The following is a 16749-nucleotide window of genomic DNA, read 5'->3' as shown; positions in this document are numbered from 1 at the left end:
ATTCACGCTTTCATGCCAAAAGCAGAGCACTGTCAAACTCACAAAAAAGCCAGATATGGAGCAGGTAGTCAGATATGGCATGAGCTTAATGAAGCTGGGAGGAAGTGGTACCAAGATAGACACATAGTGAAAGAGAAACACAGAGGGTGAAGAAAAGGACAAGTGATAAAGTCAGTTCTGCTAACCATGGAGACCAGGTGGAGGATTTAAAGCAGTTAAAAATAAAAGTCTGATTCTGATTTACTTAGCTGCCTGCCTGGAAACCATGTGACTGGCATCACATGAGGAGAGGGAGGAGGAGAGTGGCAGAGGGTTTGTGTTTGTGTGTGTGTGTGTGTGTGTGTGTCCAGCCCCCATAGGCACACATGCACACAGCATGTACTCCACTCCTGGCACCATAATAAGCTTTGTGATCAGTTTCCTTGGTTTCCACTGACAGTAAGCAGATATAGGCAGCTCAGAGAGGTAAACAGTAGCAGCTCTTGCTGGTGCACAGCCACAGGCACACAGACACAAGAGAGGCGGGTGGGAGGAGCGTAAGAGACAGAAGGAGAGAGATGAATTTGTGCAGAAGAAGAATGGGGTGAGCCAGTGTTGCAGCTGTTCGTTAGGGCTGGATTAAATTTTTTTTTTTTAAATAATCCAGTATCTATTCTTAAAATCCAGAGATCAATCTTTGCATTTGCGCCTTTTCTCAGATCACGTAACCTCTGACTGCACATAACATTTAGGGCAGATGTACATGTTTACTAAGTGGTTCAGTTAGGGCTGCCTGATGTGACCAAAGGTCTACTTTGTGGAAATCTAGTTATTACAACTTGCACAAACAGGCTATTTTAAGTTAAAAAGCAACGTAGATAATAGCTGGCTATATAAGCTGCCTTGAGTCACAACAGTCCCCTAAACTGTGATGTGAATAGTTAATGTATGCGGACCCGCCACAGTTTACAGGACTGTTGTGACTGGAGATGGTAATCTGGCTCTGGCTATTTCATAGCCAATCTAATCTATCTCTGTCTAGATATCAAGCTGTGGAAATCAACTGAACAATATGTGGATTCTACTCAGTCTGTCCACGCCTGGTAGCTATTGCTAGCTAGCCAGCTGTGTGCAGATATCAGGCTGATGTCTTCGTAAGCAGACTTTCAGTTTTCTGCCCTGCCTGCGCTCAAACTGATAATTAAAGTGGATGCACTGTACTTGCACTGAAGCATCTGGTACCGACAGTCCATGTGTTGCTGTATGGGACATTTTTTAAAAACATGCATAATGAAAAATATGCAAGTGATGCAAGTCTGTTTTGCACATGTAGGCCCTAAAAATAGGCGTATCATGTTTTAGTCATTTTGCATTTGACAAAGAAAATAAATCCTTGGTCCACAGTTTTATAACCAGGAAATGTGTTTATAATTTAGACTTTAATGTGCATTTAACACAATTTCATATTCAAGGATACAACAGTGTTACTCACTTGTTGAATGTAGAAGACAGTTAAGTTCCCAAGATCAATTCTGAGCAGCGCTATATGCAACAAACCTTCAATCAAATCGAATCTGTACTTGATGCATCAGAATCAAATCAGGAGATCAGTGCATATATCCAGCCCTTTTGTTGGCGCCAGGGGCATAAGCACTCATTTTTTGTAATGACAAATATTCAATGGTTTTGTGATTCCCGGATGGAACACCAGATTTTCTTCCCTGTCACATTTCTCCTTAGAAATGTTTTTCTCTCAATGTGATTTGGCATATTTTAATGATACCCTGTCTGTGGCAAAATATCAAAATATCAGTGTCCCCTCCTTAAATTCAAGTATATGCTGTTTTGTTTTTTACCCCTTTGGGACTGACACGCCTCTGCAGTGATTGCAACCTTCAAGTAAAAGCTAGGCAGAGTGTTTGTTGACAGAAATTTGAACAACTATGTCCCCCTATGCCAATAGTTTGACTGGTTTAGAACTTTGCTTGCACAGCAGTAAAAAATATTTTTTGTGACATTAAGATGTACAATAAAAGATTTTGTGTTCATAATATAGAATTTTAGATGAGAGGGACTTTCAGTAACAGTCATAGTCACTGATTTTTGTGTGTGCTCAATGCATGTGTGAGTTAGACAGAGAGAGGGTAATGGAGGGCTTTTGTTGGACACATGCTAGTTCTGCACTACAGAAGCTGTGACCTACTTTTCACAGTCTCTAACACACACACACACACACACACACACACACACACGCACACACGCACAGACACAGACACAGACGCAGAGACACAGCCCCTGACAAAGAGACAGGAAAGCAGAGGTTAGGCATGCACTAAGCCCTGTTCTTAATACATGCATTCCAGTGGATAGAGTTCAATGCTGCTGCGCTTTCAGCCTGCCTGTCGGTACAAGCAACTCCTGCACGACTGACAATAAGGGTAGAGCCTGATGCTTGTAGTATGTAAGCACATATGTATACAAGTACGCTCAAGCACAGACAGTCTTCCCTTACACTTCTGAAAAAAGAAAGACTAACCCACTACATTAGTTGTTTGGTTAAACAAGAGGTACTTGAGCTGCCTGATGTTCCATTATTGCAATGATGTCATTCACAAGGCTAAAACATTTACAAATATGCAAGACAAAATACATGTTTTCACATGTCACATAGTTGACACTAATATAAACTCCATTTCACAAAGCATGAAGATTTAAGAGTGAGTCAATATTCCTCATATGGTAAAATGACATGTGCTCCAAAATGTAAACAAATAAAAGGATGATAAAAAGATAAAAAGGTGCAAATGTGACATTTCAAATGCTGTGTTCTCGAGTTGCTGTGTCCACCAGAATGCCCACACACATAGACACACCATAATGAACAGCATACCATGTATTATGATGCCAGCACAAATGAATAAACCCCAAAAAAGCCAAAAAACATCTTTATAAGAAACGAGTGTTTCACTAATAGTGTTTCAATGACAGTGGCCTTAGAAGGCCGGAGTATCAGCCTGATGGTTATATTTGAAAAAAAATTTTATTCGTCAACATACCGATTCCATGGCTGTGGGAGAATGTCAGTGGACTAAAATCCAACTCGAAAAACTGCTGCTGTAGAGTCCACAGAATCCTGAAAAACAAGATGAAAACAAAACCAAGCATTAATTACTAGGACAGCACAAGCAGTTTCACATTCCTTATGACGGACGGGTATTGGTATGGATGCAGAGGGTCATGTTTCTCCTCCCAGGATCGGTTCTCCCACAATTCTCTGGCAAGCTGAGAAAGGCCTTCGTAAAAACAGAGGCACTGACATGAAGATTTGTTCCCTCGACCCGACATTGGGCACTCCAAACCTTGTCTTTATCCAAAATAACCCAGCTCTGTAACCAGTTCCTGTGCTCCTATGTGGTAATGATGTATCACAGACCTGTATTTTGTCTTGTCTTGAACCGTATGTACTGAGCCCACATTTCCTCTGCCCAAGCAAAGTGGATTAGGTATAGACAGATTATCAGTTGATATTAAGTTTACAATATTTATGGGCTGATTTTTTTATACGTTATAGGAATGCATACAATTCAAAACAGTCTTGTTTGTGACAGAGTATGACAACACATGACAAATGGTACCAGCTGTACATTCTGTGTACACAAAATAAATTCAACAACATTCAATTCAACCCTAATAAAACAGTCTGTATTTTGTTGTGTGTGGCAAAGAGATGGAAACACATTTATTTAGTGAAGACACCAAGCAGATGAGCATTGAACAACTGCTAAAAGCTGCATTTATGACAGTAACTGTAAAAAGTCTCTTACTGCTAATTCTCAGATCATTTGGAAAACATCCATATAATGTCAACCATGGACCCTTTGCACCAACATGTTTATTCAATTGGTTTCATAGTGAATCCTATATACAGCTATCTGATGTCAATGTCACTAGGAATAAATGGCTTAGAATTGTATGGTGAATCTACATGCTTCTCTTGTAACAATTATTGCATCACTTTTTGACCACAGTGAAAAAGTTTGTTTGAAAGGTTAAACAGGGTAACATTAGCCACTACTCGTACCCAAATAAGAAAGACTGTAGCAGCAAACTCCTGAGAAGCTTGGTTGCCCTCAGAGAACATTTCCATATCTGATCCACAACAAGTTGCCAAATAAAGCACAAGACAACTCAATCTAACCAGCTAAAGCCCAGCATCGCAGTCCTGCTCATGTTCCTAACCTTCCTGGCTGGTCGCCCTTCCCCCAGTCCCCTCCCAACTATGAGGACAAGGGTTTATCAGGATTTAGGAGGCAGGACATGGGAGGGTATTTAACAGAGGGCCAGTGTTGGGCTAAACTGGTGACATTCCAGTGATTATGGGACTCTCCTCCAATTTAAACCTACATTTGTTCCATCAATCTGGTTTTAAGGCATCACAAGGGGACTGAAGACCAACAGTCAGTAGCAACTTGTGGTCAGTTTTAACGCCAGTTAAAAAGACAGTGCTTACAAGTGCCAGAACTGCATTTTGCCCCACAATGTACATATACATACACGTGTAAGCACTTAGATATTATTCTAATACAGCATTATATCAAATAGGACATGTGTAGAGGGTTTTACTGGATAGAGTACAAAGGCTGATAGTACAAGCAGGGTGGCAGGTGGATATGCGGGACAGGATTAAGGCCAGACCTCACTGGGATGGCGTAAGTGGTAAGGAGGATGATGGTTAGATGCGTATTTGTGTTTGTACTGGAGTGGAACCTGCGGGGCTTTCCCAGCGGGAAGCACAGGATTGACGGATTGTAATAATCCAGCAAGGAAGCAGAACACTACCCTCCCAACAGAGTTTCAACAGACAATCACCTTGTTGATAACCTACAAAAACTGTACTTTAAAAAGCATGGCAATACCAATGAGCATTGAAATTTTAGGTAGACCAAGCAATAAGTTATGGCTTTATTAGTCATTTTTCCGTTTCCTAACATAAAGACATGCTAGCAAGCAAACCCTGAAGCTGATGGAAATAAAATAATAACAGTAAGGTATTAACGTACAATGAAATTTTCTACACTGACGACTATCAGGAAGTGAAAATGGGAGGGCTGTGTCCGACCATTTCTGCAACTTTACAAAACCTATAATCCGACATTTACACCCACTTAACACAATGATTGGCTGTGCAGAGGTGAGAAAGGAGGCATGTTTGAACTTGTCCCTTAAGCTCTCTTTTTTCATTCTTTAAACAACAATTTCTGTCACTTTCATGAGAACAACTAAGTGCAACACTATCAATATAAGCTATGTAATATTTGTGCCTAAGACTACTGCAGTGGAGGTGATGAGGGGGAAGAAGTGAAAAGTCAAAACCTTGCCTAAAGTTGGGCTCCATTTAAGCTAGCCATATGTCAAAGCATTGCCTCCACACTATGTGGAGCTGAGGCCAAACATTCAGCATTATCATGCATAATTACAGCAAATGTCTAGTTCTGCATCACCATGACAACACGTCTGCCCATTCAATTCATCTGCATGTTCACTGGACATGTCCCTGATTTCTAACAGCTGAAATATCAGCAGCGTGTTTTAGAACACTTAACTAAGCTCGTCACAGCATTGGAGGTGTTGCCATATATTGGTGAGGAACAGAACAGTTTGTGAGCCACAGGGCAATGAGCTAGCACATGTGTGCAGTCAAGGGAGCTGCCCCACAAGCTCTTCAAAACACTGCTCTAAGTGAGAGAGTTGGTTTTAACAGTGACCTTCAACAAGAATCAGAGGCTGTCTTTGATGCTTACAGACATGATTGCAGATAAGGATAAATCTCTTCACTGGAGCTCAGAGAATGGCATTGCACTAGATTGTCTGAAGCATTTGGTTGCAGCAAAGCAGGACCTATTGCTAATTGGTTTTGCTTACCTAACTGTTGCAACAGCTGTATCAACACTGAAATGTCCTACTTTTTTAACCTACTATGACATGTGAGCACCAGTGTCCAACATGCATGGTTATGGTATCAGGCTTATGAGTTGAGGTGACAATTGGGAAAGGGAGATGTTAAATATTACGGAAAGGTGTAATTGGTGTAATAGAAAGTACCAAAGTCTGCAGACAGCTAACAAGACCTCCTGGTGGGTAAAAACAATAGAACGGGGAGACTTCTACTTCCATGTGCATGACCAGTGGTGACACATGACGTTTGTGTGTGTGTGTGTGTGTGTGTGTGTGTGTGTGTGCGCGTGTGTGTGTGTGCAAAAGAGGGAGAACTCCCCTGGGTACGGTGGGATTAAGGAGGAGACGGGGGCTCTAATGCTGGCTTCACGACACACAGGCATCTTTTGTCCTGCTTCTCTGTCATTTGGCATTTGATTACAGGAAGACAAAACTGTACCAGAAGACAAAGTGGTATCACTGCAGCTTCTATATGGGAAATTTGGACCATATAACACGAACACACCAGTTCACCCCCCTGGGGCTACAGAGCACCTCTCTAGTCAGTCCTGTGTCTGGCTGGCCTATCAGAGAACAGATCAGAGCCAGTTGAAAGGCGGTCTGGAACAACAGCACTGACCTCTGTCTGATTTCATAAAGCGTGTCATCATGCAGGGACATTAATTCACACTCATACTGCAGTCTTTGCAGCACAGTAGATCATCTCTAACAGATTTCACAGGCTACCTGACTTTTGTGGAGTTCATATGCAGGACACAGTAAGCACAGGATTAGAAATGTTGGCACAGAATCAAGAAAAACTAACATGTAGTACCGTTGGGCTTGATGAAATAAAGCAGGTTTATCCAAAGCAGCCTGGTGATTTCTGTAATATTAACTTAGCTGTGTCGTTTTCTTGTCAATGGCAATGTGGTAAAAACAAGTAAGGTCACATCAATCAAAATTAGTCTATGGTTGTGTTCAGACCAACTTTATCCCTGTATGAAAAAATGCAGCGCCTTTATTGATTTGAAAAAGGCCACTCTGTCAACGCAGTGGGGGTGCCAATATAGAAGGGTTCCAGCAGAAAAAGGGCTGCACATTTAACATGGCTCAACTTTTGTTGGAAGGCTATATGAGCAAGGTGCTTCTTTGACCAATCAAATATGTGCAAGCACAGACTCCTGGTAGATTACTTTGTAACGTAAACTCTTTATTTCTACTGCATACCACGCAACGTTGCAACGAAAGATACAATAATTGCTGCTGTGATCGTTCCTGGGCAGTAAAATCCTAAAACAGTACCTGAAACAACACCCTCTTATCAACGTAGCACCTTACAAAAGAGCCAATGAGGAAGCAAGGAAGAGACTAATGATGCTTATAATTAATCAAATATATATCATGAAATGTTTTGAATTTGTCAAACAGGTTCAGTCTGTTTCTTTTCATTGTTCCAAACCTACTATAAAATACCGTTATACTGTAAAATTACATATTCAAAAAAATATGGTGTTAGCCTGATGGAGGGTACATATCCTATAGTATCTGGGGGCTGACTGTCACTAGAGAGGTGATAGTGAACCCACCCCTATGTTAAGTCTGAGCACTAAACCAAATTAACAATAGGAAGCAACAGCAGCTCAATATAACAGCCTGGGTTCGGCCTGCAGTATGTCAAAGCATCAGGTATCGGACCTTATTGTAATATCTTCACTAATTAGATTCAGTCATCTGCTCCTCTATGCTCAAAGACTGGAAGGGAAATCTGACACTGGAGGGTGTGGGGAGACAGCTGGGGGGAAGGGGGAGATGGGCCAGGGGGAGGAGAGAGGAAAAGAGATGCACACCACACCTCTCCTCTTCAAAAACATCTACATTATTGATAAAGCCTGGCTTCTACAGGGAGGGACCACAGCACACTGATCCTCCATATCTCCAGCATGAGCAACCAACACAGACAGCACATTGGCAGCTCTATCCGAATCAGTTTATCTAAAGACCAAACACACTAGAGTGAGATAAAGCATCAGCATAGAAGGTGGCAATGAGAGGTAATAAAAAGCAAATGCAGAGGAGAGCATCAGAAGGGGTGAAAGTGGGAGCAGGGAGTTAAGGAAAAAACTGTCTAGATAACAAAGATAAAAAGGTGAGTCTGTCAGATGGCTGGGATGGGTGGATACAGCCGAACAACAAACCAGCTAAATAAGAGCCTGATATTAAATGAAGGCAGAGAAGTGAGGGGGGGAGGAGGAGGAGCAGAAGGGAGGGGATAAGGGCTGCAATGAGAAGGCAGCAGCAGCAGTACTCGTGACACAGTTAGCGACAGCGCTTGTTTGTTCGGCACAGCCATGCCGCGGCAAGCACAGCTCACCCGCTCAGTTCCCCTTGCTACGAATCTTCTGCTGTTGTCAAGGTAACAAGCTCTCTGGACTGGGAAAAAAAATCTTCACATTCAAAAGATGTCTTTTCAAATGCTGGCCTCAACCTGAAACTTGCATGTGTTCTCAATATACAGCCTGTGCTTGATGGTATCGTCAGCTTGGCTGTGCAACTAACACTTTGTGCAACACTTTTCCATTTTCCATGGAATTTAAACATCCTCAGTACAAAACACTGCGAGTGATTTCTCGGATCTGGTTGGAATGAAAATGAAGGACAGAAATGATAACATAGTAGTAGGGACATTCATTGTAATGCTGCTCACACCTGCTTCATTAAAATTAATCCATTAAATTAATCCTATGTCTCGTCAACTAGACAAAAGCTAAACCAAAAAGTCTCTTGCCTGTTAAGTTCATATCCTATCTGAGTAGGAGAAACATCCATGGGACTGCACCCAGATTCATATAAACAAATAAAAAGGTATAAACCCAAAAGCATGCAAGTTGCTCTCATATATTATGACAAATTACAGCGTGGACTGTGAGAAAAACAATAATAAATTATAAACTGATATTTTTCCACTCATTATTAGGACATAACAAATACTACGATGGTGCACCGCCATCATACTCATCATGTTAGTGTTGCACAAATATTCTATGTTCAAAATAGGGCGCTAAATTATGCGTATTAGCATGCATCTCAGCACACAGTACACAGGGTATTATACTTATGATTGATATCACCACCATAACCAGAAATTCAGTGAAGCACCAAGCTCTATTAACAAATGCAATTCTTCAACACATGCAAAAAGAATTGAAGGAGTAGAGTAACAGCACCCAAACATCTTTTACTGCTTTAATGGCTTCTATCCTACCGATTCAAACATGTTTCTTCCAGCAAACGTAGCGTGCATTCTTCTTACAGATTTCCCTTTTAGGACCACTGATTGTGGTTATTTGATAATGTAAATCACTTTTCTATAAAATGTTTCAGATCACAGCTTCTTTTCTCTCCTTTCAAATCTTATTATATATGATTATACACATTGTGGATAAATATGTAGCACTTGCAGCAGTGTTATTATAGCAGCAAGGGCCAGAACTGCTGCATAGACAAAACATGAGAATGCAGAGGGGGCCAAGCAAGGAGTGTGGCTTTGGATGTATTATGTAATTAATGTTGACGACTGAACAAACTCTGATGTTAAGACAAATCAGGTCTGTATTTGCCAAGCCACATCGGCAGCCAAGCTATCAGTTCCACCTGTTACAACTACCAATTATTTCATCATTATTTTTTATCAATTTGTTTCAACACTTAATCAATAAGTCTATATAATTTATTGTGTAAAACTGCAGGAGCAACCAAATCCTAGAGGTTACAAATGTATTTTTACTTCTTATAAAATAAAGGAGTTTGAAAATATATTATATCATGGATACATTTTCTGTAAACGGACTGCTCAAACAACACACCAATTACTTTTGGACTCATACTCTAGCTATTAAAATGATAAAAACAGTGCTACCAAACAGTTGCTCTAAGCTAGTGGTGTTAATGTCATGTATGTCCATTTCACACACTGAACCCGCAACACTGCTGGCTTTAAATATAGGTGTTAAGTCCCAAACACCCGCGCCTGTAAGATGAACGTCAAAACAGCATCTTCTATTATTTTCTACATAAACCTACACATCCGTGTCAACAAGGCGTGGGTTGGCGTGGGTGGACTTGCTGCCCCACAACATAATGTGCCACTGTCCTATTTTACAGCATAAACACTTCTTCTCTTGTCAGGTGATATGGAAACTAATATACCAGGGCAGATGAGCATTCTTATTTCCCGCACAGGCGGCCTAAATGATGGATCTTAATACCCATTAGTTGTCAAAGCAGCCCTTTCCATAGCTTTGGTCCATAACTATTAAATATTTTCAGGTAAGCACACACACACGCACGCACACACACACACACACACACACACACACACATACACACACATACACACACATACACATACACATACACATACACACACACTTGAGGTTTTATTTTCTCTCTCCTCATCTTTCCATCACACACACACACACATAACAGAACACAATCCCATCAGGGCTTTCCACAAGGATATGGAGTAGCCAGCCAGTGGGAAAAGGTATCCAGCTGTTGCAAAACAACACTACCTGCAAAACAGGGTCCTGGACTATGAAAATTGGCAAAGATGCAACTTGTTTATTGTTTTTCTGAAATGTACTTAGTGTACTTTTCTGGCTTTTCATCACTTGTACAGCAGTTGTAGGCTAGTTTCCCTTAGCTAGTTCACAGCAACAATATTTTCTACTCATCTTCCTTAATGGCTGTGTACATACAATAAAAAACAAGAAAACAGCACACATTCTCACTAACACAGATACCTGCTATGCAGCATCTAGTGAACGAGTTCAATTGTAAACAAGCTGACTGTATATAGTCCTATTCCCAATCATGATATTGCATATTGAGCTAAGGACTGGGATGTGGCACAGCCAGTTCTTAATTGCCAAATGTGGGCAAGAAGCCAAAACAATGCTATGTATGGTAGATTATATTTGAATAGCAAACTGTCATTCTATCGTCTTGCAATTGAATATTCAGTGTTTTCAACAACAGTAAGTGAAGGCCAGCCAGCCTATTCACCGACACTGTGATTTGATTTTCTATCAAGAAAGCTTGCTCTGTCATTCAGCCTCACACACAACCTGAGCGTTTCCACAGTTTTGCCATTTGTCATTTTCTGTTGCCATGGTTGCAGTGAAAGACAGAGCTCTATGAATATTGGAAATGGAGGAGTAGCAGCACATGGTACATTATCGACATAAACACCCGCACATGCTCTAACACCACAGGAAAAAGTCGACTATGTTGGTTCTGAATGCCTGCGGCCATCCGTTCACCCACACAATTCTCAGCCAGTTAAAAAGCAGGCATTTAACAAATATCTCCAGCTGACACATATCTTCTTCACACATATACTAAATCATGTATCCAGCTACAAACCCAGCTCTCCAATTCATCATAGGAATGTGTAACTCATTTCTACAAATGCAAGTTCTGTCTTCATCAAAATACAACATGCTTCTTTGCAATATGCAGCTCACATGATCAGAAAAATGATCAGACAATATGGATTCACAGTGTAGCTGTAATATAGGGCAATTTCCCCATTCGGCAGACGTGGGCTAGCAAATATCTTGGTAACAGAAACTGCTTGGCACAACTAACTCAGCATGTACAAGTGTATGCGCATCATGCATGATGCCACTGTCACCTTGACAAGGAGCCATTTCAGACCTTCCTTGTATTCTGCTGGGCTTGACTGTCAGTGCCCCTCTTCTACCTTTTGACAGGCTTGAGCCACACAGACACTCCTGAGTTCCTCTCTGAGATTTCTCATTTCACCTTCATTGGAAAGCTGTCTAAACGCCAGAGCAGGGTGTACATGAATTAAAGCAGTGTGAAACTACTGCAAAGCATACAGAGTGGGGACATCACTACAGCAGTCCGTGGTTATGCATGTATATGTTATGACAATACAACCCCTCTCAAGAGTTGTCACAGACAACACCTGAGGCTGAGTATATTTGAACTACTACTATGAACAGTGACTTTTAATGATATACCATGAACATACACACACCCAGTATAAGTGCTGTGTATGTTATGTTCTCTCACTCCTAGGAGGGGAAGATGAAAAGCAATTGGCAACTCTCTTCACTCTCTTCTGCGGAGGTATGACTGCAGCCATGTGGACACTAGGGTAGGAAAATACACGACTCTGGACAATGACCATTTAAACTCACTGTATTTCATTTCTACCACTAGGGGTCTCTCAGTCAAAACAATAACAAAAGATGTTGTGAAGTTGTTGCCTTTCCATCGCCATTGCCCAGAGTCTATCTGATGTGACTCAGGCAGAAAATAGTAGTTACTGGATGTAACTCCCGTTCTATTAGGATTAACCCCATTCACAGACAAGGAAATGTATTGCATACGTTTTATTCACGTTATGTTTAGTCACGTTATGTCATTTAATTCTAATGAAACAGCCGCAAGTAACGTTAGCTAATGTATACTTGCTGACTTACCATTAGATCAGTCGAAAATCCATACAGTTACTGTAGCTAGCGTTATGTGGCATGTCATTAAGTTATTTTTAGTATGATTGTTTTGACCACAGATAACAGCGCTGGGCTACCCCACGATTGAATTTGCCACATAACATTAGCTAGCTATATTATAGCAACTAGAGGGGGTAAAGGGGATATGGCGCCATTGACAGGTGACTAAATGAAACACATCGGTACCTTGAATAAAATTTCTCTGGGTTTGAACATTGTTGGAAACATTTGGGATAATAAGTACACAACTAAACAAAATATATAACATAAGTCTAGTCATTTTATGGACATTGTAAAGTGGAAATGTTACATATTATGCCTTACAAATACCTTGTGGCCCCTCTCATGACACATAAATCTTTCTACCTATTTGCTTCCTAGTTGTATCCATGGAAAATAATTGTAATTAAAAAAAACAAGAGAAAGACACAGAAACCGCAAGCAAAAGACTTTCCGCTTTCAGCACTAACAAACAAGCATATCTGTTCGTGAGACGGACGACTGACTGACATATAAAATGCACCAGACACTCAATGGCTGTCGTGTGAATTGACCTTTATGGTTATGAGATAGTAACCAGCCTCTAGATACCTTACACACAGAAGAATGATCCCAATCAGTTCCACACAGTCAGGTATACAGATTCTAATTTAAAAAAGAAAAGCGCACTCCATGTTGGCCAACACCTGAAGATAAACCATCAGAATCTACCGGCAGGGAAAAACTCGCTTGCTTGCTTACTATAAATGCGCATATTTACATTTGGGACAACAGAAAATGCATGGCATGTAAATTATCCTGCATTACTTTACATAAAATGCAGCAGACTAAAAGCAGATAAAAACAAGGCTGTTGGGGTGCGTGCAGAGTTTCCTATGATTTTTGTCAAAGGAGGAAACAAGGCAAACAGTTAAGTCCAACGCCCTTAGCTTCCTGCAAGCGCTGCTTCCTGAGGAACCAGTGCTACTGCATAGAGGTGGAGATCGGGGAGGAGACTGTCAGAGTGAGGGGAGAGGGAAGATGAGCATGCAGGGATGCAGGATGCAAGTGTTCTGCTGGGCTCTGAGATGTAAGCAAAAGGTGCCAGAGAAAAGATGGAAGCAGAAGAGGAGAGAGAACAGAGGTGTTGGGGGGTGGAAAGTGAGAGGACAAGGGGCGAGTCGAGCCAAGTGTGTGAGAGAGCAGCATAACAGTGCACCACAGGGCTGAGTTCAGTAGACAATCTGATCTGTCCAAGAATCACAGAGGGTGATATGATGAAATTTAACAGATACGATGCACATGAGTATGTGTGTATGTTTGTGCAAAACAGCTATGTGGAGAGTGTGCATATCGACATAATCACACATACATATATCAACGTGGACATGCAGGGAAAGTATGCTAGGCTTGCACAGCAAAGGAAAAGTCCATGGGACAATTGACCTTACTCCTTTTTATGTTGATGGACCCAAAACCCCATTGCGCCATCAACCAACCACTCCAAATTTAGCCCGTTATTACTAAATAATTAAATAGGAAAAACATTAATAATAGAACAGCTGTAGCTTTAAATAGATTTCAATTTTGAACCCGTCTGCAAAAGGAAAGGTTCTTTCTAAAATGTTCAATGGTGGTGCCACATGGCCCACAAAAACAGACGCTACTAGGCAGATCAAAACCTTGCGACACTTAATGAGGTATGAACCACAACATAGCCCCTGACAAATACGGTGTGAAATGAAATGCTTAAGGCAAAATGTGTGCACATTTAAAGCTTACAGGATCTGGGTTTTTCCATTATTTAGACCATTTAATGCTAGGGGTCTAATATCCAAGATTTGAGAGCTGACTACAAATGAAGGGAGGCCATTTTAATCCAGGAAGCCAGTCAATTCATGATACTGTTTTTATTACACCAATGTTTGCTACCTGTCTTCCAGGTGTGATTTTCTGACACCAATGACCATGAATATAATACTTTTTGACAGCTGACTCTTAAGTCTCATATGTCAAAGTGCACACCAATGTGGAACATTGGTACATGGGCAAAAAACGCTGGTATGATCCTTTAACTGCTAACCTTTTTCTAATAAAACTGTACATTCAAACAGGCTATGCAGTGATTCTGGGTGAGAACTGGCTTTGCATAAGTAATGAGGAGGAATAAAAGACTGTCCTACATCCACGCCAGAGATTACACTGCTGGCTGCTGTTTCTATAAAAAGATTCACTGCAGGGAGTATGAGTGACACAGGCACACACGCAACCACACACACCCTCACAAACACACAGATGGGCACAAAAACAAGGCAGTATATTTATAGGGAAGAAGGTTCTAGTATCAAAAGAACTTAAAAGATCAGTGTCTGGTTAACTCTAGTCACCCAATCACAGATCTGTGACTATTCCAAGCCTTGGCAGACAAACACAGCGAAATGCTGGAAAGATTATTGGTAGCTCCAGGCCAACTTAAAATGTCCTCTATATTTCCTGTTTTCCACTTCTCATTTAGACTGCCTCCTTTCTGGGCAAAACAAATAACACAGTGAAGTGCCTTCACAATGTGTGACACAGGAATACAATGTGGATGTAGAAGCCTCGATACGAGGGCCAAACACATACTGGCCTGTAGCTTTAAGAACGGCTCTGTGTTGCCACATATTCAGGAGGGAAAGTCCCTGTGCAGGCTGGCTGAAGATGATGTGATTTTCCACTCCCGACTGACTGTTCTGGTTAAACACAATAGCTAATTCGTACCCCTGAACCAAAAAAAAAAAAAAAAAGAGTCAAGACATTTTATTTTGACCATCATCACCTATCAGAACAAATCGAACACTATGATGATTGTGCATTTTTTTGTTATCACATTACTAGTGGTAATGAATAATACAAATACTGTGAGTAAAATACAGTATCAGTGACTGTGGCTGAAATACACACTGATATATACAACATGTTTGCACATCCTCTACTTAGTTGTGTTAAAGATTCTCTATCCACATGGGATGGGAAGTTTAAGTCAGCTAGTCAACTAAGAAAGGTGCACATGTAACAGTTGTACCGTCACTGTTTGACAAATGGGATTATCACATCGTGAATCTCACACACACTGTAAAAGCAAAAGGAGCTTCAAACTGAATTCACAATGCAGTAATTTGAAAAGCTACAGCAATGTAGAAAATAATAAAGTGGGTGAGCTAAAATTGGTAACACCTTATTGTCTTGCCAACTTGCTTCTTATGCCATTTCTTCAGATTATTTACTAGCTTGCAGGTCCACTACTATTACAGTATAAGCTTTGATTTTTCTTTTTTTTTTACTTCAAATGTACATGTCCCATTGCTAATATCCATGGATGGGAGCTTGAAGTGAACTCAACATTTACAATTTTGACTACTTGCACATGTAAACCCTTTAAGCTGCTTCAACTGTCTACTGCAGCTACCTCCTCTGTAACACCATCAGGAGTTTAAAGTGACACATCTTTAATCTCTTAGTGGTGGCCTTCCATCAACACATCGCAACTGAAAAATGTGAGTTTCAACAAGTCTCTCCAGAGTGAATACATTTGAAAAGAATGTATTGTGGATGGGGAAATGTAGCTTTCTGAAAACGCTGCTGAATTATTTTGAGCTTTTCAAAGACAATATCAAGTATGCGTAAGTGCACCGCCAACTCAAGGCTGTAATTTCTGTCAAGGGGGCCTACAGATGATATTGACTTGAAGACGTAAATATCTGCATGCAATTTAAGATTTGTTTTCACTTTGGCATTTAAGTCTTTTTGCTGATCACTGAAAAGTGAAAAAAGGGGGGTACTTTACATCACGTATTGTACTTGCTACTGTATAGTAGCATCAACATTAAGAAGCCAACTCTGCGATCACTGATTTTGTATGTAAATATAGATGATCACAGTACAGATGTTTTTGTCAACAAATCTTTATGTTTATGATGTCAGAAGACTTTGTGAGCATGAAATAGAGATTTGATTGCAGGTCTCAATGCAGAAGCCCAGAAATGATCATCAGCCTTGGTTGCCAGATAGCATATCAAACATTTCTTATATTCATGCTGTCATTTGCCAACAAAAAAACAAAGACATGAAAATACTAGCACTGCATTACTTTCTATATCGAAACAAGTAATAAGCTATATCATAGATTCGAAAGTGAGTTTTATCTATCCGTTCCCCTCTCTTTTTTACCAGAAAATGGCCAAGATGCATAAATTTGTCGTTTATCAACCACCATGGAACTTGAGTAAGAAGAAATATAATCATGTTTCTATTATTGTGGTGTTCCGGT

The 16749-nt window shown here is 40.6% G+C and overlaps 1 long non-coding RNA gene across 1 annotated transcript in view; it reads right to left on the bottom strand.

Annotated features, from left to right (window-relative positions):
• Positions 1-16749, bottom strand: part of LOC139283067 (uncharacterized) — a 70077-nt gene that overhangs the window by 44823 nt on the left and 8505 nt on the right. Inside the window, exon 2 of the long non-coding RNA XR_011597312.1 lies at positions 3036-3112. This is a non-coding gene — a long non-coding RNA (uncharacterized lncRNA). The remainder of the gene's footprint in view (positions 1-3035; positions 3113-16749) is intronic.

The sequence above is a fragment of the Enoplosus armatus genome, chromosome 1 (genome assembly GCF_043641665.1).
Source record: "Enoplosus armatus isolate fEnoArm2 chromosome 1, fEnoArm2.hap1, whole genome shotgun sequence".
In the NCBI taxonomy this organism is placed as follows: Eukaryota; Metazoa; Chordata; class Actinopteri; order Centrarchiformes; family Enoplosidae; genus Enoplosus; species Enoplosus armatus.
Note: the sequence above shows the minus strand (reverse complement) of the source record. Positions and strands in the feature narration are given on the sequence as shown.